Consider the following 22,103-nt stretch of genomic DNA (forward strand, 5'->3'; position numbering starts at 1 on the left):
TTATTAGAAGGTTCTGACAAAGTGGTAGTGTTTCCTACCACACCTGAGCGAATCCAATATATATTACAGTATTAAATGGTATTAGATGATCTAATGAAGATAATAATAATAATCTATAATAATCTAAATCTGACCGGTTAAGCAAGTTCAACACTAATACCTAAACATTTGGATAAAATGATTAATATGTTAAACAGCTTTAGAAAGTTTGAAGACATTTGTTGTCATGTTATTCCTTCGATAAATGGCTACATGACAATTTGACCTAATTATACCATTATACCTAGTTACACCTAACACCTATACCATTATATACCTAGTTATACCTAGTTATACCATTTCAAAATGTTTGATTTTGATAAGGTAGTATTTGACATATTTCTTATACGTTGTGTTGTATTTTGAACATGTATGGGAGTTTAACGCCAAGGTGCCAAACTAAGCATCTGTGAGGATGGAGAGTGACAGAGCATTTAGATAACATAGGATGTGGTAACAGACAAACAGGATGAAAAACAACTTTTCAAAATTCACATTTAGTCTTAAGGCCCTGACACACCAACCCGATTTTGGGAGTCAGAGGCCGTCAGAGGCTGTCGGGCATTCGCGGCGCCGTAGTCAGGTTGGTGTGTCCCGCACCGTCGACCGTGACACGCCTTATTTGGACTGCCAGACCCGATGCATGGCCGATTCAACATGTTGAATCGGCCATGCATCGGGTCTGGCAGTCGGACCAAATAATCACCCTGATTGGCTGTTCAGCTAGCAAATCAGTGCATGAGAAGCGAAGCGGAAATGAGGGACGTAAACAAACGATTTAAGAAGGCACACACAGACTGCTATTCATTTTCATCTCATCATGGCGATCTGGAATGATGCAAACGAAGACCTGCTCATCACCTTGATCCAGGAGAGGCCAGCTCTGTATGATATTACGGAGAAAATATACTCTTCTTCTTCTCTGTCTTCCGGTTGTTGCCTCTTTTGAATGACGAATACACACTACCGCCGCCTGCTGGTAAGGAGAGTTATTGCCACTCACGCACTGAAGTCGGTGCGGTGTGTTCCCGTGCGACACATGGCCAAAACGCAGGAGAACACGGCCAGGCAACAGCCGACTTCAGCGTCGGCTAGTCCTCTGGTGACTGCTTGGTGTGTCAGGGCCTTTACAGGAAGATTGACCAATGATAACTTTAATACCAACTTCTGATTGATGATTAATAATAATCAAGGGGGGAATGTTATGGCAATTATGGTATTAAAGCTTTACACAGTGTAATCCTAATTAAATCTAACTGCTGTATCCTGGGAATGGCATAACACTTCAGAAACACTTCCCGTATTTTCAGACCAATGCCTTTTCATGTGTTTTCTGAGATCATGGAAATCGTCTTAAACAAAGGGGAAGTGGAAGTGAGCTAATTTCTACTGCTGTCGTAGAAATATCAGAACTGAAATGAGTGGCTGTGATCAGACTGCGAGACGCGATGCTCTAAAGAGGAATGGTGAGTATCACAAACAATTTGGTGATAAATCTGGTGGTTTCTTTCTTTCATGAATTTTATGAAATGCAATAGAATCTAGGTATTGGTACTTAAGATAAGATATATAACTCAATGTGAGGTTTTCTAGCCTTTCATTTCCTATCAGACAGTAAACTGGATTTAAGATGAAAGACTGTTGGTCAGACAAAACAGGACATTTGCCAGAGGTGACACATATTTGTATTGTGCTTTCACATACAAATAAAAAGAGCATTACTTTAATGATGTGCTACTATCTTGATAATGTAGCCTACAAATTAGTACCCTATTAAGAAAAGTCGATAAAACAGAATTACCTTTTTTGAAATTTGAAAAGAATTACAGGAATAGTTACAGAAAAATGTGATCTACAGTTAAATGCTTCAGTGTCAGTTTATTTGATTTTATAAACAGCGGAGCATGCCTTTCATGCAATGACTCTTAACGCAGCACAGGCATGCCCCGGGTCTGAGCCACGGACAGCCCCGCCCCGGGGTTGCCACTTCTCTCTCCCTTGAGAATGGTTTTGTTTATAATTAGATAAATACTTGGGAAATGTCCCAGTGCTCCTGATGGCCAATCTGCCTCTGCTTGGGTGAATGTATCAATTATTTTCATGTCAAAAAGCTCAACTCCTAGCAAAGTCACAAGTAATTTGTGTTTTAAAGTCCAAGTAAAGTTGCAACCCTTTGATTTTGTCAAATTTGGGACAATTTGCCTTTGATATTGTTTAATGTGTACACAATACATTTATTCCACGTCTGTCTGTCTTCAGGGTTTAAACCGTCCTCAGCTCTCCCTGTAGTTCCTTTTGTTCCCCATTAATTATGGTCTTAACTTGTTTTATGCAACCAGAAGTAACAGAAGAGGGCTGATCGAAGTACAATGCTGAACAAGATATTTGTATGCAACCAAAATATCACAATTAACTTTCATGAAGTAAAAACACAAACATTACTTTTCAGGATAAAGTGATGTTGTGTAATGGGTTGTGTTGTCCTCTACAGATTTGGACTCTTAAATTCCATTACTAGCAACAAATCTCAACCTGGCAGTATCTCAACAAGCAAACAGCCATGGGGGGTGTGTCCTTAATGCAGAGACTTCTTGTCTTATCTGCATATCTCCTGCTACAGACTAGCCTTTCACTGGCATATGCTCTGAAAAACTGTTCCATTGAATATATGGCAGATGGTGTTTTGGATTGCTCAAACCGTAAACTTGTTTCCATCCCTGATGACATTCCCAGCCATGTGAGTTCAGTAAACCTATCAGAAAATCTGGTCGAACAGATTAACAGGGGAAGTTTTGGAAACTTGTCAAAGCTGAACATTTTGTTCCTGATCTCCAATCATATCAACTATGTGGAGGACGGATCTTTCATCCATTTGTGTGCATTGACCCAGCTCAACATGGACGATAACAAACTGACCGACCTCACTGGCAAGCTCTTCCAGGGACTGTCCAACCTTACCATGCTATCCCTCACTGAAAACAACATTCAGTTTATTCATACCTCTGCCTTTCAATTCCTGTCCAGCTTACAAACAGTGAGGCTAGACAGCAACAATCTCCAACAAGTCTCTGACCTTCTGCCCATCCTTCAGTTGCCACACATACAGAAGCTGAGCATTGGATCTAATCAAATGTCCTCCTTTGAGACCAAAGATCTTCCATTGAATGTGTCCTCAAGCCTGACGGAGTTAGATCTTTCTGATAGCAAGTTGGAGAAGTTCAGCATCACAACAGATATCTTTCCTTACCTTGAGATGATCAACCTTATTGGGAGTGGCATAGAGTCTGGTCTAAAATGGGCTGTACCTGACAAGGCTTTATTGAGGAACATAACTCAACTGTATTTTGGTCACCCTTTGATTGCCTTTGAAGAATTACGAAAAGTCCTGGAGAGCCTTGACTCATTGGTGCATCTTAGACTTACGTATATGGAGGAATTGATCCACAACGGTATTATAGCTACTGTTTGCAAAATACCAACACTTAAAAAGCTAGTTCTAGATTTCAACCACGTCCCCAATTTAAGTTCACAACTTGTAGATTGCCGCCACCTCAGTGAGCTTGATCTATCTCATACTTACATGAGGGAACTGCCTGAGGGCAAGATACAATTTATGAAGCAACTGAGGTTTTTAAATCTAGAGTGGAACCGCCTTACCAAAGTGCCTGATGATATTCAGAGTCTCTCCTCCCTCAAAATCCTCAATCTTGGAAAGAATTTCATTTCTGATTTCAGCTGTAACGATTTCATAAACACAACAGGCCTCACAGAGCTTTATTTGGATTCCAACCGCATTGTCAAATTGGACAGATGTGTCTTTGAAAATCTTAATGAACTGAATATTTTAGATTTAAGTGACAACCTGCTGTGGACATTGGGAAGTGTCTTCAAAAAAGGTTTGCCGAGGCTTGAGTTCCTGGATTTGAGCAAGAACAATTTGATTATTCTTGAAAATGAGGATTTTCAAGCTTTAGGATCCTTAACATTTTTAAATGTAGTGTCTCGGACTGAACAACTTAAGAAACCTTACTGTATCTATTCCCCTTGACTATGAAACTCATTTCAGAGGAACAGGGCAGTTGGAACATCTTACAATCAACCTCTTTATCGACGGCAGTTTCAAAAGTCCTCTTCCAAGCCGTCATGACGCTTTCTACCAGTTAAAATGTTTAAAAGTTCTTACTATAAAATGCAAAGGTTATCACTTTGGCCTCCCCCTTGACATACCGTTGGAAATGCTCCAGTCTATGAAACATTTAGAGGAATTTACAGCTGAAAACGTCTACATCTCCGCCCTAGACCCAGAAACATTCCAATTCAATCCCCAGCTCAAGAGTCTTACCATCGGACAGACTGACTTGTCAGATTTGCTTCCTGAACTGTTTGAGCCAATACCAAACCTTCAGGTTCTCGATCTCTCTGAGAGTCAGATTAAGTCTTTGGATTTTTTAACCCAGGTCAACCTGCCTGCACTTAGATGTTTGAAACTGAGGGACAATGAGATTACAGTGATCAACGAGACGATCTTCCAGTCCCTCCCTGCACTAACACACCTGGACCTGGGAAACAATCCTTTCACCTGTGACTGCTCTAACGCCGGATTTATCCAATGGGTGAGGAGCAACAACCAAACTCAGGTTGTTAATGGCCATCAGTATACGTGTTCCTTTCCTGTGGCTGAACAGGGAAGCAAGTTGCTGGACTTTGACATCCAGTCCTGTTGGATGGACGTGAGCTTCCTCTGCTTCATTTCCAGCAGTTGCATAACTTTGGTGACACTCCTCACATCGTTCATCTATCACTTTCTGAGGTCGCAGATAGCTTACACCTTCCACCTCTTCCTGGCATTCCTGTATGAAAGCAGAAGGAGGAAGAAGGGAGCTCCTCATCAATACGACGCCTTCATTTCCTACAACATTCACGACGAGGCCTGGATTTGCAGAGAGATGCTGCCGGTGCTGGAAGGAGAGCAGGGCTGGAAACTGTGTCTGCACCACAGAGACTTCCAACCAGGTAAACACACACACACACAACGCACACACAAATCACTCATATCTATCATTTTCTGCTCTCTGTAAATCATTTATTAAAAATAACCACACATTAAACCTGCATTTCTTTGGATAAAATGCAAAAATGTCCAAGTTCTAGACAGAAAAACCAGTCAAATCATCAAAATGAAATATGTTTCTGAATTCCTGAAGAATGTATTTTCTTTGCAACACATGCAGAAATGGTGTAGGTTGTTATACTGTATCACTTAAGGGGGGAAAGTCAGGTGATCTTTATGCTTCCTGTAAGAACATAATTGGAAAGTGCTTTTATGAGTGCTTACAGAGAAGTCATTAAATGTATAAATCACTGTTTCTGTCCAACCAACACAACTCCCTGATTGGGTGAAGTTTATACCAGAAGTAACCCTAATGTTGTATTTTTTAACTATTATTCTTTGTGCCTTCATGAAATGAATTTCATGTAACATTCCTTGAAATTCATTATGAAATAATGAATTATATTAATTAATACTGTAGCTTTCAATCTGTTGCTTTTTTAACTTAACTAAGTTTGAGGAAATGTATGACCAGGGGACATGGAACACGCAGAAACTACATCTGCCACGCTCCGTTCGGCAGCAGGTTACACATTAAAAGGATGACAATTGATTGTTTCATTTAATGAAGGAGATGAACACATAAAGCTAAAAACTACAGTTTGAAAGTCAAGTGCTGTTTCAAATCAAGTGCATTTTCTGATAATTCTTAAGGACTTCTACAGAAGTGAGGAAACTAAACAATATCTCCTAGCGTGTTATTGGTACTTTTACTTAAAGTGAATAATGTCTTCAACAGAGGTTTGAGTTCAAACCAACCATGTTCAGTATTTGATTCTTCCTCTTTACTCCTTCCTGTCATAGTAGTGTGCATGCAGAGCAGATACAGTACCAAAAGGTATTTGTATCACGCTCAAAGGTTTCACATCGTTTTCCCCACTGAAGGAAAGCGGGCGTCTGGTACACATTAGCCCGGTCTCAATTCAGGGGCTGCATCCTTCGGAGGCTGCATTCGTAGACCGCATGTATTATTATATATTGAAGTCAATGGCGAGAGAAAACGTATCTTTCGATCCCGTTTGAATTGTGCCATGAATTACACATGATGTTTGTCAATCTTCAAAAATCCTTTCATTAGCCGCTTTCACACCAAGTACTTTGCCGAACACAAAAAAAAACATGGGAGCGGTGGAGATGAGGAGGTGTCGGCGTTCTGGCGATTTATTCGGAAGGCTTCAGTAGAAGCTGCTGGGACTCAGTCCCCAACTCCGGGGACTTCCGGCCAGGGACTTCGGGTGGCAGTATACGCCGTGAAGTGGTTTTCGGCCTGCCAGTAAACCCAAAGCAGAAAAAGAAGAAGTGACGTCAGCGGCTTCATTTGCGTAATCTTCCCTCAGGGACTTATTCCGGTGTGAACGCGATCTGTACTTAGTTCCATGGGGGTACTAAGTGCCAGGGCACTAGGTGCCGGCACTAAGTAAGGCAAAGTACTTGGTGTGAAAGCGGCTAATGGGTCTTGCTCGTTCTTTCACTTCCCTTCTGATGAAAGGACCAGGAGTGGCTGGATCAAGTTAGCTACCTAGCTTGTAGCAAGCAGCACGTTAGTTAGCATTACAGCCTGAGCCTTGTCATTTTTATTAGCCTTCCTGTTAAGCCCTGAGCCTGTTTTTCAGGTCTCAGGCTCGAAAATGACATTCCCAGAACAAATGACCATATGACCAAATGCCCTTCTAAAAGGGTTACATTAATAATCTGTTTTCTCAAAGTAATGATAAACCTGTGAGTTGGATTTAGAAAAGTCAGAATCAATATAGTTTTTTTTTATTTTCAAGAAAATTCAGATTGAACATGGTAAAAAAACTGTAAATTATAGTGTCCGTCCAAAACATATTTTGTACTTATCGTGAAAACTAACCTTGGATGATGGGTTAGTAGACTAAAAGCTTTAGGAATCCAAAGTACAACATATAATAAGTACCCTGTATAAAGATTGATGCAAAACAAGTGATATTTGACCTTTTTAGACAGATTTAGCTAAATCTGGGGCCATTTGGGTGGATTTTCCATAATCTCTGGCCCCCCTTGTTCGATTTTGACATGTGACATCTCTTTCTGACCGTTAGAGCCAATAGAATCGAACGGGAATCTCCACACACACACACATGGTCAAACAAAAAGGTGGGGGCTTCGCGCACACAGTTTTGCTCCAGAGTGAAGCTGTCTCTAGGTCTGACATCTCAAAACCGAAAAGCAGATTTATTGCTCATGGATTATCAGAAATCATTCAAAGTGACACAGACACATTGGATTAACCTATGGATTAACTTCAGCATCGTTTTTATCGTTTTAATGCCATTGAAGACCACTTTTGACCAGACTACCACACAGATGAGCCATTTTGCCGTTTTTAGCTAACTAGCTCCAGATGTTTTGATGTGTGTTCTTGTTATTATTTCCGAGAATTCGTATAATTGAGTGATAATGAGGATACCCATTGATTCTGTGTCCCCTCACGATGTGAAACGATGGGTTGAGATGTGCAGCAAAGATAAATAATAAGGTTTTGTGAGTGAATTTCGGTGCAGTCATCTGTTAGCATTTTTCGGTCGTTGCTAATTCAGAGGCTCAGCGTTAGCATTGTGGGTTTTTTGTTTAATTTTTTTTTTAAATGATCAGTTAGATGAGTTTCTTTCCGTTACATGGATATAAAACATTCATAGTTTATTAAATGAACATGCCCTCAGACACTGTTTCCTGCAAGATGTTGCAGGAGGCCCCCAGTACCGGGGTCTCTCGGGCTTAATATTAAGTAACCCAAAATATTAAACAGTAAGAGTAGTAGTCATATTTCGTGAACTCTTTGAAGAGTACTGCAAAAAAGGAATTTTAAGAAAGTAAAAAAAACTTGTTTCTGGGAAACAATTCTTATTTTTCGTTTAAAAAGTCAAATAATCTTCTTAAGAATGTTTTGATTAGGAAAAGTATTCTAACTTTGAGAAAATATATCTTAGTAACAAAAAGTAAGATATATTTTCTCCAAGTAAAAATACTTTTCTTAAGCAAAACATTCTTAACAAGATTATTTGACTTTTTTTGACGAAAAATAAGAATTGCTTCCCAGAAACAAGTGTTTTTTACTTTCTTAAAATTCCTTTTTTGCAGTTTGTCTATTTAGTTTTCACAGAGTGGTGCAGTTACGCGTCCTAAAACCTGGAAGTAAGCTGCGCATGACAAAAAAGCACTGATTTCTCCATAGGATTTTGGAAAATAGCTTGAAATAATAATGAAAACGGGGGTACAACAGAGCTGATCCAGATTTGCGTCCGATATGATTGCAACACACACACACACACACACACACACACACAGTTTCCTTACCTTACACTCTATAGCTGTGATACTACAGTATCATAATTGTTAGCACTAAAATGATATCCTGATGACATTTGTTTCTTCTTCTTCTTCTTCTTCTAATATTAATGTTTTTCTCAGCCCTCAGGTTGTATGATTTGGAGGGTTGGGTTGTGTTTTTTGTTGTTGTTAAGTGTTAATAGCTATGTAAAACTGAGTGGACTATACTTGTAAAAGTATGATTTGTATGTATCTATATCACAATAAAAATACATGTGAAAAAATATATATACATATTTATTTGAATGGAATTTCTGGAAAGTCTGGAAAAATGTGTGACTGAGTGCTGCACAGTGTGGTAAACGTTCTTTATTTCAGCTGCTGGTACAGTGTCTGTTTGGTAATCCTCTTTCGGTTTTGACACGGTGGATTCACAAGAACTCAGATGCACGATTCTTTCTTGACTTCAGAATTATCTTTTAATATAAAAAAGACTTCTCAAAGTAAAAGGTATCTAGGATCTACTAGGACACTCAAAAGTTCACTAGGTTCGACTAGGTTGCTCAAAGTTGCACGAGGAAATACAGACATGGACTTAGTGTTGAGACAAGACGAACCGACAACAGACAACAGGAAACAGGGCTACATATACACAACAGTTAATGAGGCACAGGTGCAAACAATCCAGAACAGGAGATCACTATCAAGCTGACAAGTGACACACCACCACAGGAAGTGATGACACCTGAAAGGAGAGGACAGAGTCAACATCAAAATAAAACTGCAAGGCCACCAGAATAAACACAAAACAATAAGCTCACAGACTAACGCTGAAACCTTACAGTACCCCCCCTCTTACGGACGGCTCCAGACGTCCCTGAAGCCTGAGACTGTTCTCTATCGAAGTCCGATATAAGGGTCTTGTCCACAATGAAGCTGCCTGGGATCCAGCACCTCTCCTCTAATCCGTACCCTACCCAGTCGACCAGGAACTGTCTACCTCTGCCCCTCTTCCTTTCAGACAGTATTTTGTCCACAGTGTATACTTGACCCCCGTCGACAATCCGGGGAGGTGGAGGGGGCGTGGAGGCGGGGACCAGTCTGCTCTCTTTGACTGGTTTCAACTTGCTGACATGAAACGTGGGGTGGACCTTGATGGACTTTGGAAGACATAAACGGACAGCAACAGGGTTAATCACTTTGGCTATGGGAAAAGGACCAACGAACCGGGGAGCCAGCTTCCTGGAGGCGACATGGAGAGGAAGATCCTTGGTAGATAGCCACACTCGTTGTCCGACCTGGTACTTGGGGGCTGGACGTCGTTTCCGGTCGGCCAATACCTTCATGCGAACGGCACTCCTCTGCAACATATGGCCCAGACCCGACGGCAGCGGCGAACCAGAGCATGGGCTGATGGTACGGTGACCTCCTTCTCGAGCTCCGGAAACAATGGAGGTTGGTACCCATGGACACATTGAAACGGGGAGATACCAGTGGCTGATGTGGGTAAAGTGTTGTGCGCATACTCCACCCAAATCAGATTCTTACTCCAGGTGGTAGGTTTCTCGGACGCTAGACATCTCAAACAGGTCTCCAAATCCTGATTCATCCTCTCCGCTTGTCCATTCGACTGTGGGTGGTATCCGGAGGTCAGACTAACAGTGGCTTGGATTAGGTGACAAAACTCCTTCCAAAATCGTGACACGAACTGAGGGCCTCGGTCTGAAACGACATCACTGGGGAAACCATGGATCCTGAACACATGGGACAACATGGCCTCTGCTGTTTCTTTGGCATTAGGTAACTTGGGCATGGCGACAAAGTGTGCCATTTTAGAAAAACGATCAATCACAGTGAGTATGGTGGTATTACCTGCCGATGTTGGTAATCCCGTCACAAAATCCAACGCAATGTGAGACCATGGTCTGTTGGGAATGGGCAGAGGTTGGAGAAGACCTGCCGCAGCTTGCCGAGAAGTTTTATTCCTGGCGCACACAGGACATGCCGCCACATATTCTGCAACATCCTTCCACATCCCCGGCCACCAGAATCTGTGTCTCACCATGAACAGGGTCCTTTTGTTTCCAGGATGACAGGTAAGTACAGACGTATGGGCCCAATGAACAACTTGAGATCGAAGTTGCTCCGGCACAAACAAGCGATTCTGAGGACACCCTCTTGGGACAGGATTTCCAACGTTTGCCTGTTTGACCTTGGCTTCAATGGGCCAGGTCACCCTCCCTATCACTCGGTCTGGCCGCAGAATGGGATCTGGACTCTTGGGGACTGGCTCAGGATCAAACATCCTGGAGAGTGCATCAGGCTTTCCATTCTGCGAACCAGGTCGATATGACAGAGTGAACCTAAATCTGTTAAAGAACAAAGCCCATCTGGCCTGCCTAGAGTTCAGACGTTTGACCTTCCTGATGTATTGCAGGTTTTTATGATCCGTCCAGACCAGGAAATCCTGCTCCGCTCCCTCCAACCAGTGCCGCCACTCCTCCAAAGCAATCTTCACCGCCAACAGTTCCCGATTTCCCACGTCGTAATTCCTCTCAGCCGAAGATAGCTTACGGGAGAGATATGCACATGGATGAAGCTTGTTGTCCCCCGCTGACCTCTGAGACAGTATAGCTCCAACGCCGTCGTTGGAGGCATCCACTTCCACCACAAACTGTCGGTGGCGATCAGGTACCGTCAGGATGGGAGCTGTGGTGAACCTCCTCTTCAGTTCCAGGAAAGATTTCTCTGCCTGTGGATTCCACACAAACTGAACATGGGGAGAGGTAAGGGCATGGAGAGGAGAGGCAATAGCACTGAAATTGCGTATGAACCGTCTGTAAAAGTTAGCAAACCCCAGGAATTGCTGAACTTTCTTTCTAGAGTCTGGCGTGGGCCAATTAGCCACGTCACTGACCTTAGCTGGGTCCATTTCCACCTTGTTAGGGGAAATCACAAAGCCCAAAAATGCCACAGAGTTCACATGAAACTCGCATTTTTCGGCCTTTACAAACAAATGGTTAGCCAGGAGTCTCTGAAGAACAAGGTGCACATGGTTAACATGAGTTTTCTCATCTGGAGAAAAGATGAGAATATCATCGAGATACACAAAACAGAAAACATTCAGGAAATCTCGTAACACATCATTAATGAGGGCTTGGAAAACAGCAGGTGCATTGCAAAGTCCAAAAGGCATTACCAAATATTCATAATGTCCCGTAGGTGTATTGAAACCCGTTTTCCACTCATCCCCCTCCCGGATGCGCACAAGATGATACGCATTCCTTAAGTCAAGCTTGGTGAATATCTTGGCTCCCTGTAACAGATCGAATGCCGTAGAGATGAGTGGAAGGGGATATCTGTTCTTAACTGTGATCTGATTAAGTGGACTGTAATCAATACAGGGCCTTAATGAACCGTCCTTTTTCCCTACAAAAAAGAAACCTGCTGCTGCTGGGGATGATGATGGCCGAATCAAGCCAGCTTTGAGTGATGATCCGATATACTCTTCCATGGCCTCCCTTTCAGGACCAGAGAGAGAATACAACCGTCCTTTGGGGATAGTAGAGCCCGAGAGAAGGTCTATGGGGCAATCATACGGTCTATGGGGAGGCAAGGAAGTAGCTCGTGTCTTGTTAAACACCTCCTTAATGTCAAGGTAACACTCTGGCACTTTGGATAAGTCAGGAAAGTCAGAATGTTTAGAAGAAGTGACACTGTCCCTATCTGACGCCAGTTTAAAGTTCCCAGATCTGGGCGGTCCACTCAAAACTGTATGAGAGGCTAAACATGAACGAGAGCACTCACTCCCCCACCCCTTAACCTTTCCTGTAAGCCAGTCCATGTGAGGGTTATGTTTAACAAGCCACGGGTAACCCAAAATGAGAGGCTGTTGAGCTGAGTTGAATAAATGAAAGCTAATATGCTCACGGTGCTCCTGATCTATGACAATTTCTATGGGTTCTGTGCGATGAGTAACTGTACATAACAGGCGGCCATCCAACGCGCTAGCCTCTAATGGCTGATCTAAAAGGACAATGTTTAAGTTCAACTCTTTAGCCAGCTCCCAGTCTAACAAGCTCTCATCAGCCCCAGAATCAATTAATGCATCCTGAGTCACAGTTTTATCATTCAGTTTCATTTGTACCTGAGTCAGTCTTCTCGAGGAAGGGTTGAAAGAAGTCACTCGGCTCACCAGCGTCCCTCTTCCCGCTGATGAGCCTGATCTTTTGCCCGACAGGCTGCCAGAACATGACCCTGCTGGCCGCAGTAGAAACACAGCCGCTCCCGTAGGCGGCGCTGACGTTCCTCCGGAGTGAGTTTGGCTCTTCCGAGCTGCATCTGTTCCTCCGCGGCGCTAGGGGGCGCTGGTCGCTCTGGAGACGAAGTCCGGGTATTACTCCGCCAACCGTAGTGTTCCCTCTGTAACTCCCGTCCGAACAGTGGAGTGAAAGCTGTTTTCTCCCGACGTCTCTCTGCTAGACGTTGGTCCACCCGGATAGCCATGGCGATGAGCGAGTCCAATTCTACAGGCAACTCTAATGGAGCTAACTGATCCTTTATGGGATCCGCTAATCCATGCAGAAACGCATCAAAAAGAGCCGCTGAGTTCCATCCACTCTCTGCTGCCAGGGTCCGGAATTCGATCGCGTAATCCGCCACTCTCCTCTGCCGTTGTTTGATGTTCACCAGGGCTCTCGCTGACTCTCTCCCGGGTGCTGTCTGGTCAAAAATGTTTTTCATAGAATCCATGAATAACCTTAACGACTGGCAAACAGGCGAGTCTCGGGCCCATTCAGCTGTTGCCCAGGCTCCCGCTCTTCCCGTCAAGTGAGATACTATAAAAGCTACCTTAGCTTGATCTGTGGGAAATGCTGCGGGCTGATGTTTGAAATGGAGATCGCACTGTATCAGGAATGGACGACAGTTTCCAGAATCCCCGGAGAACTTCTCCGGTGAAGCGAGGCGGAGTGAAGACGATGGCATGGGTATTTGAACGGAGATCTCAGCAAACCCGACCTCCGCTGGACCGGAAAACTCTGCCGCAGGAACAGCAGGACGTGCCTCGAGGTGCGTAAGTATGTCACGCATCTTTTCCGCCAGGTGATTTATTTCTGTTGTCACTGTTGACTGGAAATCTTGCTGACGGGCATTTAAGTCCTGAACCCCCTGATTCATTGTTGTCAGCTGCTCCTCATGGTGATGCAGGCGTGTTCCTTGCGCCTGCAAAGCCGTCTTTACCACGGTGGAATCGGCTGAGTCCATCTTGTTTGGTCGGTTCGTTCTGACACGGTGGATTCACAAGAACTCAGATGCACGATTCTTTCTTGACTTCAGAATTATCTTTTAATATAAAAAAGACTTCTCAAAGTAAAAGGTATCTAGGATCTACTAGGACACTCAAAAGTTCACTAGGTTCGACTAGGTTGCTCAAAGTTGCACGAGGGAATACAGACATGGACTTAGTGTTGAGACAAGACGAACCGACAACAGACAACAGGAAACAGGGCTACATATACACAACAGTTAATGAGGCACAGGTGCAAACAATCCAGAACAGGAGATCACTATCAAGCTGACAAGTGACACACCACCACAGGAAGTGATGACACCTGAAAGGAGAGGACAGAGTCAACATCAAAATAAAACTGCAAGGCCACCAGAATAAACACAAAACAATAAGCTCACAGACTAACGCTGAAACCTTACAGGTTTGAGGAGGAATGTGTCCATAGATGGATATTTTCATTAACCTGGCATTTCTTGTGAGTTTCACATTCAGTGTCACTTTAAATTGTATTTGTCTCTGTGCGCGATTGAGACAAATGTCATGCGGCTTCACGCATAAATAAATACATTTGATTGTTGATGATTGACATCTGACACAGCTAATGGTGATAGCTGTCTCTTATTTTCCAAACAGCTTTGGATTGATGTGCGACTGTCAATCTAATGCGGCACATCGGATAAATGTTTGGGACAAATTATAAACATGCTGTGCAGTCCCGCCCTGACCCCTGGTCACCCTATCGATGGGTATAATGTGTTGGCTCCTCCTCCCTGGAGCTCACCAGCCACCTCCAGATTTACGCTCATTTCTGAACTAGCTTTCTCCACTTGCCCTGCTTTATCTGCAGCTTTGGTAGCTTGCTATAGAGTGGTGCAGAAATGAGTCCTGAAACTCTCAAAGCCATCAACTTTTTGAAGGACTTTTTGATTAGGGGCCTGATGTAGTTATTTTATATACTAACCTCCAGCTTGGCCTAGAAACGTACATCCTCACTGCATCACTCTATTGGATGCATGCTTATGATCTGACACCTGGTCGCTCCTTTCTTATGTTCAGCAAATCAAAAAGAAGAGAGAATTCCATGCAGTGGTCAGGGTCTCTAAGCCACATGGGTTGATTAAAAATACTGTCTTAAGCTGGATTTTTTATGTTTCAATGCTTGTGAAAATGGTCTTAATGTGCAGTTGAGAATATCACTGGTGTGTCTGAACTCTCCACAGGGAAGCCGATCATAGAGAACATTACAGACGCCATCTATGGCAGCAGGAAGACCATCTGTGTGATCACCAGGCGCTACCTGCAGAGCGAGTGGTGCTCCAGAGAGATCCAGATGGCCAGGTAATGGCATCTTTCATTATTCCTTTTTTCTTCAAAGAGGTCCACTAATAGAGCAAAACAGATGTGTGCGGAGGATGGACAGGCTGACACAAAGATTTCTCGCCATTATAAAAGAAAAATAAGTGGAAAACATTGTGACCACCAGACAACAACACAAAGCAATGTAAGAAATGTTGAAAGGCAGCCTTTAAAGAGGAGATATAATAATAATAATAACAATTAAAGCTGCAAGCGGCGTTGAGCGGGTCTTCGACGCTCCGCAGGCTGTTGTCCGCACGTCGACATGTCTAGGTGTCTGGAGGACTCGGCCGTTGGCAAACGTGGGAAGTTTCAGGCCGATCGGACAATGTCTTTGAGTTACAGCAGTAACACAAACGTTGTGTTTGATGGCGGGTGATCTGTCGCCATGGCAACGGCATATGATGACATCCCATAATATGCTTCGATGTGTTGAGGGCTGCATCGTTATCAAACCTGTGAAGTTGTTGGGCCGTTTGGAGCATGTTAACTGGAGTTATGAGAAAACCGTGTTTCACGGCGACCATTTTGTTACCATAGCAACGACATTTGACGAAATCTCAAAACTGACACATATATGTCTCGAGGTCTTGGCGGTTAGCACACATGTAAAGCTTGAACAGTTTTTTACCATTTACACAGGACTTATAGCAATATCGTGCTTAACGGCGAGGGATCTGTCGCCATGGCAACAGCTTTTGAGGAAAACTCACTATTGTCATATTGAGGTGTTGAGCACCGGACCATTAGCCATCATCTGAAGTCTGGTGCCGTTTGGACGATTTTCCATTGAATTACGACAACACCGTGTTTAATGGCGAGGGATCTGTTGCCATGGCAACGGCATATGATGACATCCCATAATTGACATAGAGCTGTTGAGGGCCGAACCTTTAATGATAGTCTGAAGTTTGGTGCCGTTTGGACGATTTTCCATTGAATTACAACAACATGGTATTATTTGGCGAGGGATGCGTTGTCATGGAAACGGCACATGATGACATCCCATAATTGGCAGAGCTGTTGAGGGCCGGACCATTAGCCATCATATGAAGTCTGGTGCCGTTTGGACGATTTCCCATTGAATTACGATAACGAGGACCGAGGATCGAGCATCGAGGAGGCTCTCTGGAGGAGCTATAACCGAGGATACACTGATGGTTCCTCCACGGCTCCTCCGCGGATGCATTTCCGGGAACGGTGGAGGCGTGACGCACGGCCGGACTTATCTCAACCAATGACAGCTCTGCATGCATCCCCTGGATATTATTTGAGAACCTGCTCTCATCGCAACGCGATGTTTACAGTGAGAACAGCTGTGAGGTCCTGCAGAAAGCAGAGCAGTGTGTAGAATATATATCACTCAGTATAACAGGCCTACTCTCTTTATTTGCTTTAGTTTAGTAGATATCTACAAAGAGTCCATATTTTTCTAAAACCATTTAGTGCTTCACAATAAAATACACAACGGCTGTAGCCTGATTATGCTTTAGCAGCTGTAGGTGTGTGTGGTACAGTATGTAGGTGTGTGTTGTACAGTGTGTAAGTGTGTGTTGTACAGTGTGTAGGTGCGTGTTGTACAGTGTGTAGGTGTGTGTGTTGTACAGTGTGTAGGTGTGTGTTGTACAGTGCGCAGATGCCGCGGACAGACGGGTCTCAGTTGGTTTGATGTCCTTACTTTTAATACTTGCAAATACAACTTTTGGCCCGTAATTTCAATTCCCCATTTCAGCGACCAGAGAGAGAGGGGGGGGATATATCCAGTCTCTGATTGTGTTACGTTATTATGAGAGTGCTCTCATACTTTAAATTGTATATATTTATATAAATATATGTGTGTGTGTGTGTCCGCATCTGTAGCCTGTTATTGTCTCATTACACCGCACTCTCAATGAATTCAAAGTAAATATGTGGGGGAACAATGTTCAGCTGATCTAACAGAGATTATAAAATATGACAAAACACTCGACAGCTGATGCAGCTGTTGCCACGTCATAATGAAAGGACGTCGCTTTAATATGACCGCTCAGAGGAGAGGAGTTCTCATTTCTTTAAACGTCTGCTGCTTCCCCTCCTCTCTCCTCGGTTCCCCTCCTCGGTCCTCCGCTCGCATCTCCTGTGGGCGGGTCTAAGTCTCGAGGAGGGGAGTCGAGGAGGGGAGTCGAGGAGGGGAAATTTGAGTATTGAGAAGCCTCTCTCGACTCCTCGGTCCTCCGGTAGTGACCCGGAAATGAATTTCAGCGCGCCATGTTGAAGGACATCTCATTTCTCTAAATGCATTTCGAGGACCGAGGATCGAGCGTCGAGGAGGCTCTCTGGAGGAGCTATAACCGAGGATACACTGATGGGTCCTCCATGGTCCTCCACGGCTGCTTCGTGGATGCATTTCCGGCAACAGAGATGTTTCAAAGACTCGTGACGCACGGCCGGACTTATCTCAGCCAATGACAGCTCTGCATGCATCCCCTGGATATTATTTTATTAACTGCTTTCATCGCGACGCGATGTTTACAGTGAGAACAGCTGTGAGGTCCGTGCAGAAAGCAGAGCAGTGTGTATAATATATATCACTCAGTAGAACAGGCCTACTATTTTTGCTTTAGTTTAGTAGATATCTACAAACAAAGAGTCGATATTTTTCTAAAACCATTTAGTGCTTCACAATAAAATACACCACGGCTGTAGCCTGTTTTAGGAGCTGTATATGCTTGTGTGCGTGTGGTACAGTGTGTGCGTCGATGCAGCAGACAGACAGGTGTCAGTTGGTTTGGTGTCCTCTGCTTACTTTTAATACTTGTAAATAAAACTTTTGGCCCGTAATTTATTTTCCACATTGTAGCGACCAGAGAGGGGGGTGGGGGATATATCCAGTCTCTGATAGTGTTACGAGTTATGAGAGTGCTCTGTTTGATTCTGAAATTGTATATATTTATATAAATATATACATATATATATGTGTGTGTGTGTCCGCATCTGTAGCCATTATTGTCTCATTATACCGCACTGTGAATGAATCAAAGTAAATATATAAGTCGTCATGAACACATCTGTCCATCAGACAGAGGGCTGCTGCATCCTGTCATCATTAATGGACGTCTCTTTAAAATGACCACTCAGAGGAGAGGAGTTCTCATTTCTCTAACCGCCTGCTGCTTCCCCTCCTCTTTCCTCGGTTCCCCTCCTCGGCTCCTCCGCTCGCATCTCCTGTGGGCGGGACTAAGTATCGAGGATAGGAGTCGAGGAGGGGAGTTCGAGAAATGAGAAAGGGCCCAGGAGTGACAGTCCGCACACACACAAGAAGCAACACATATAATTTTCACTCCGAGTGGGAGGATGATTATTTTTGTATCTATTCCAATTCAAAGTCCATCTGTCTCATCTGCAATGCGAGCGTGGCTTTATCGAAGAAGGATAATTTAGGAGCGGCATTTCAAAACAGTGCACAAACGCTATGAGACGGAATTCCCTCCTGATTCGGCCCTACGCTCCCAAAAGGGGAGGGGCCTGAGAGGACAGCTAAATGCACAGCAGTCCATTTTCACCAGGCCCAACAACAAGAGCAAGGCTGCTACCAGAGCATCTTATCGTGTCAGTCACGTTCTTGCGAAACACATGAAGTCTTTCAAAGTTGGCGAAGTTGTGAAAGAAGCTTTCCTGGAGGCTGCCGTTGCGTAATAAAAATAACAGTAGCATTTCAACAGGTTTTTGATATGATAAAAACTCAAGTTAGATACCGTTATTAATCAGCTGTAAGTTTGAGTTTGTTTGAACTTATTCATTATAACTATTGTACAAAATGGTATAAGAATGCAAACTTAAATTGATTATAGTCTATTATCAATTCAGGTTAAGAAACTAGTGTTGATTGCATCCTATTTTAAAGGCATTTCTTTTTATAATCTACTAAAATGCAACAAAAAAAGGGTTTGATTTTATTAATTTTGTCTTTTTTATTACACTTTGGCAGCAGATTCCTGTGTAGCTTCAGATCTGAGTTGTCTTATTAGTAAGCCTCATTTATACTTTTGTAGAAACACTATTTTATATAATGGCACAGAAAGGGTTCAGAGTATTTTCTTTTTTCCTGTGTCATATGTGGCAGCACTGTTCAATGTTTCTTGAAAACATTACCCACTGTAGTATGTGACGTGTGAATAAACTCCAACTCTGTATCAACAACACTGTTGTGTAACGTCAGTTAAATACTTGTATGTGTGTAGATTAGAAAGAGGTAAGATAAAGGATCTGCAGTATTTTATGAAGTATTCATCGTACAAAGGTCAGTTTTATACAAGTAGAAGTGTGTATTTACCTGGTAGCAGGCTGTCAGTAACGCCTCTCTATTTGGACTGGTAGATCTCGGCAGACTGGCAACTTTAAAAGTAGCTCTCGGTTAAAAAAAGGTTGGGCACCCCTGATGTAGATGATGAAGAGGAAGGGGCCGAGTACTGAACCTTGGGGAACACCTTGGGTGACTGAGGCTGTGGCAGAGGAGTGGTTGTTGAGGGAGATGAAGTGGGATCTGTCGGAGAGGTAGGACTGGAGCCACCTGAGTGCAGTACCTTCGATACCGATGTCCTGGAGTCGGGTTAGCAAGATGTTGTGGCTCACGGTATCGAAGGCTGCACTCAGGTCGAGGAGAATGAGGATGTTGAGGGAACCGGTGTGAGCAGAGTTGAGGAGGTCATTGAGGACTTTGATGAGTCTCATGTGCTCATGTTCAGGCTCATATTCGTGTTTAGTGCCTCTACTGAGACATATTTACAGTGACTCAGAGAGAGAGCTTGCTTTAAAGACTTCCAGTAACCAGCTCTTCTATCAACTAAGAAGAGACTCTATTCATGGACTGAAGCTCCACTGGGGATAGTTTTAGTCTGTTTGTCCGCTCATAGAGTCCTATTGCGAACCCGGAAATGTTGAGTACCCCAAAGTTTTATGTTAGAAATGTAAAGTAGGGTCCCCAGCACATAGAAACTGTCGGATGCTAACCTGCATATGTTGGGCAATTTGGACAATTAGCATAAATTGTGTTAATTAGCATTAATTGCCATTATAGCCATGTAGACCATCTTTAGAGAATAGAGAATAGAGGAGGGGGTGCTAGTAGAGTAGTCTGCGTGATCTTCCTGTAGGGAGGGACGGCCCTGACAAGATATAAAGCAAGGTATTATATTTACATGACAGATGGAATATATAAATGTAAAATGTACAGTGAAGAGAAAAACATGTATAATAATAATAACACCCTAAAACACTCCAACATTTTCAAAATCGGCCAAGCCATTTTTTTTATAATGTCCACGTAAACTATAATTCCATAAATGCTAATTCATTTAACTTTGCCCAACATATGCAAGTTGGCATGTGCTGGAGACCCCACTACACATTTCTAACATACAACTTTGGGGTATTGAACTTTTCCGGGTTCACTATGCTAACGACTACAAAATAATCTAACGTGTAAAATACAAATGCTGCCCTCTCCCGTGGTTGAGCTTTTAGTCCGATGTTTTGTGTCCTGTTCAGCTTCCGTCTGTTGGACGAGCAAAAGGACGTGCTGATTCTAATTTTTCTTGAGGACATCCCGGCCCACCAGCTGTCTCCATACTACCGCATGAGAAAGCTGCTGAAGAAACGCAGTTACCTGAGCTGGCCGCAGGCCGGACAACACACCGGAGTCTTCTGGCAGAACGTGAGGAGAGCTCTGGAGGCGGGGGGCGCTGCCACTGAGACCACCCACCTGCTCACTGGACCAGCAGCGCGCTGACCATCTGGACCCGGGAGGTCACTGACAGGTCACCCTAATGGACTATGCAACTTTAGCACACACTGCATCGCATCAGCTTGTATCACAATGTCAGGTTGTTATTGTAGCTGTCACATGGCAGAGGATTTTATCTGGTTCATTAGCAGTGCATGGTTTTTTAGTGTGTTTTTATACTTTACCTTTTGGTTTGATTTTATGGCACGCTTTTATTTTAAAGTCTAACATGTTTTAGTTTCACATGTATTACCTTTTATGGCCTGCTTATATTTTTGAAATATATAATGCTATGTGATTTTATTGTATTTACTTTAAGCTTTGTTGATCACCTAAAAATGCCAATATTCACGGACACATGGGAGCCAAGATTAGCATGGAGGGAATGGCTTTCAAACAGAACACACGGAACCAGCCGACACAGGGAGGAAAAAGAAGAAGAACAGGGAGGAAAGAGGAGGACAGGCGAACAAGGGCAGTCAGGAGAGGATGAAGGCAAAATAGACCCACACGTTGAACCAATATTTTGCTTAATTTATATTGTAGGCTATGTTGGAGTCAGTGTTTTAGAAGAGGTTTTAGTAGAGATACATTATTATTTTAAACTTAATATTATTGTGAAGCTCCTTGATGCCAGGGTTGCTCTCTGTGTGATTAAAATAATCCTTTGCTTATTACATAGCCAGATTACCGTATGTATATATACTGAAGATAATAAAAGGTGTAATTCCTCTTGATTACATTTAACCGTGTGCCTCTCACATGTTTCAATACATTCTGTTAACAGAGCTTTGAATTGAGGTGCGCATAACCTGTGTGTTGGATCAGATGTGTAGTGATGAGGTTCCATCATTTAGTTTATCGAGCAATATCGAGAATGTCAATAAATACATAAAATAAGTATGCAACATCTAGGAATAGGAATCAAAGTAGAAATATACACTATAAGAGCAAATGGTATAGCGAAATTGCATAGCATCTGAACCTCCATAAACCTATAAAGTACCTCAAATGTGTTCAACTGAAACCCTGAAACTTTTACCAGATTTCAGTGCCCCCCCCATACATGTCTCATATGGCCACAGATGGGGCCACTGTGAACCTTTGTGATATTAATCAAGGCTAAGACTATATTTTACGAATGTCAGGCTAATATCAATATGAGTTATGAATATGATAATTGAGTAAATGCATCACTGATATACTTTAGGTTCTTATTGTATGCTTAATGTTACGAATACTGTACTGTGATGTGC

At 43.1% G+C, this 22,103-nt stretch overlaps 1 pseudogene; it reads left to right on the forward strand.

Moving 5' to 3' along the window:
• Window positions 1-1,463: 1,463 nt before the first annotated feature.
• Window positions 1,464-21,104, forward strand: LOC117445977 (toll-like receptor 13; annotated as a pseudogene).
• Window positions 21,105-22,103: the final 999 nt, after the last annotated feature.

This window comes from Pseudochaenichthys georgianus, chromosome 4 (assembly GCF_902827115.2).
Source record: "Pseudochaenichthys georgianus chromosome 4, fPseGeo1.2, whole genome shotgun sequence".
Taxonomy (NCBI): Eukaryota; Metazoa; Chordata; class Actinopteri; order Perciformes; family Channichthyidae; genus Pseudochaenichthys; species Pseudochaenichthys georgianus.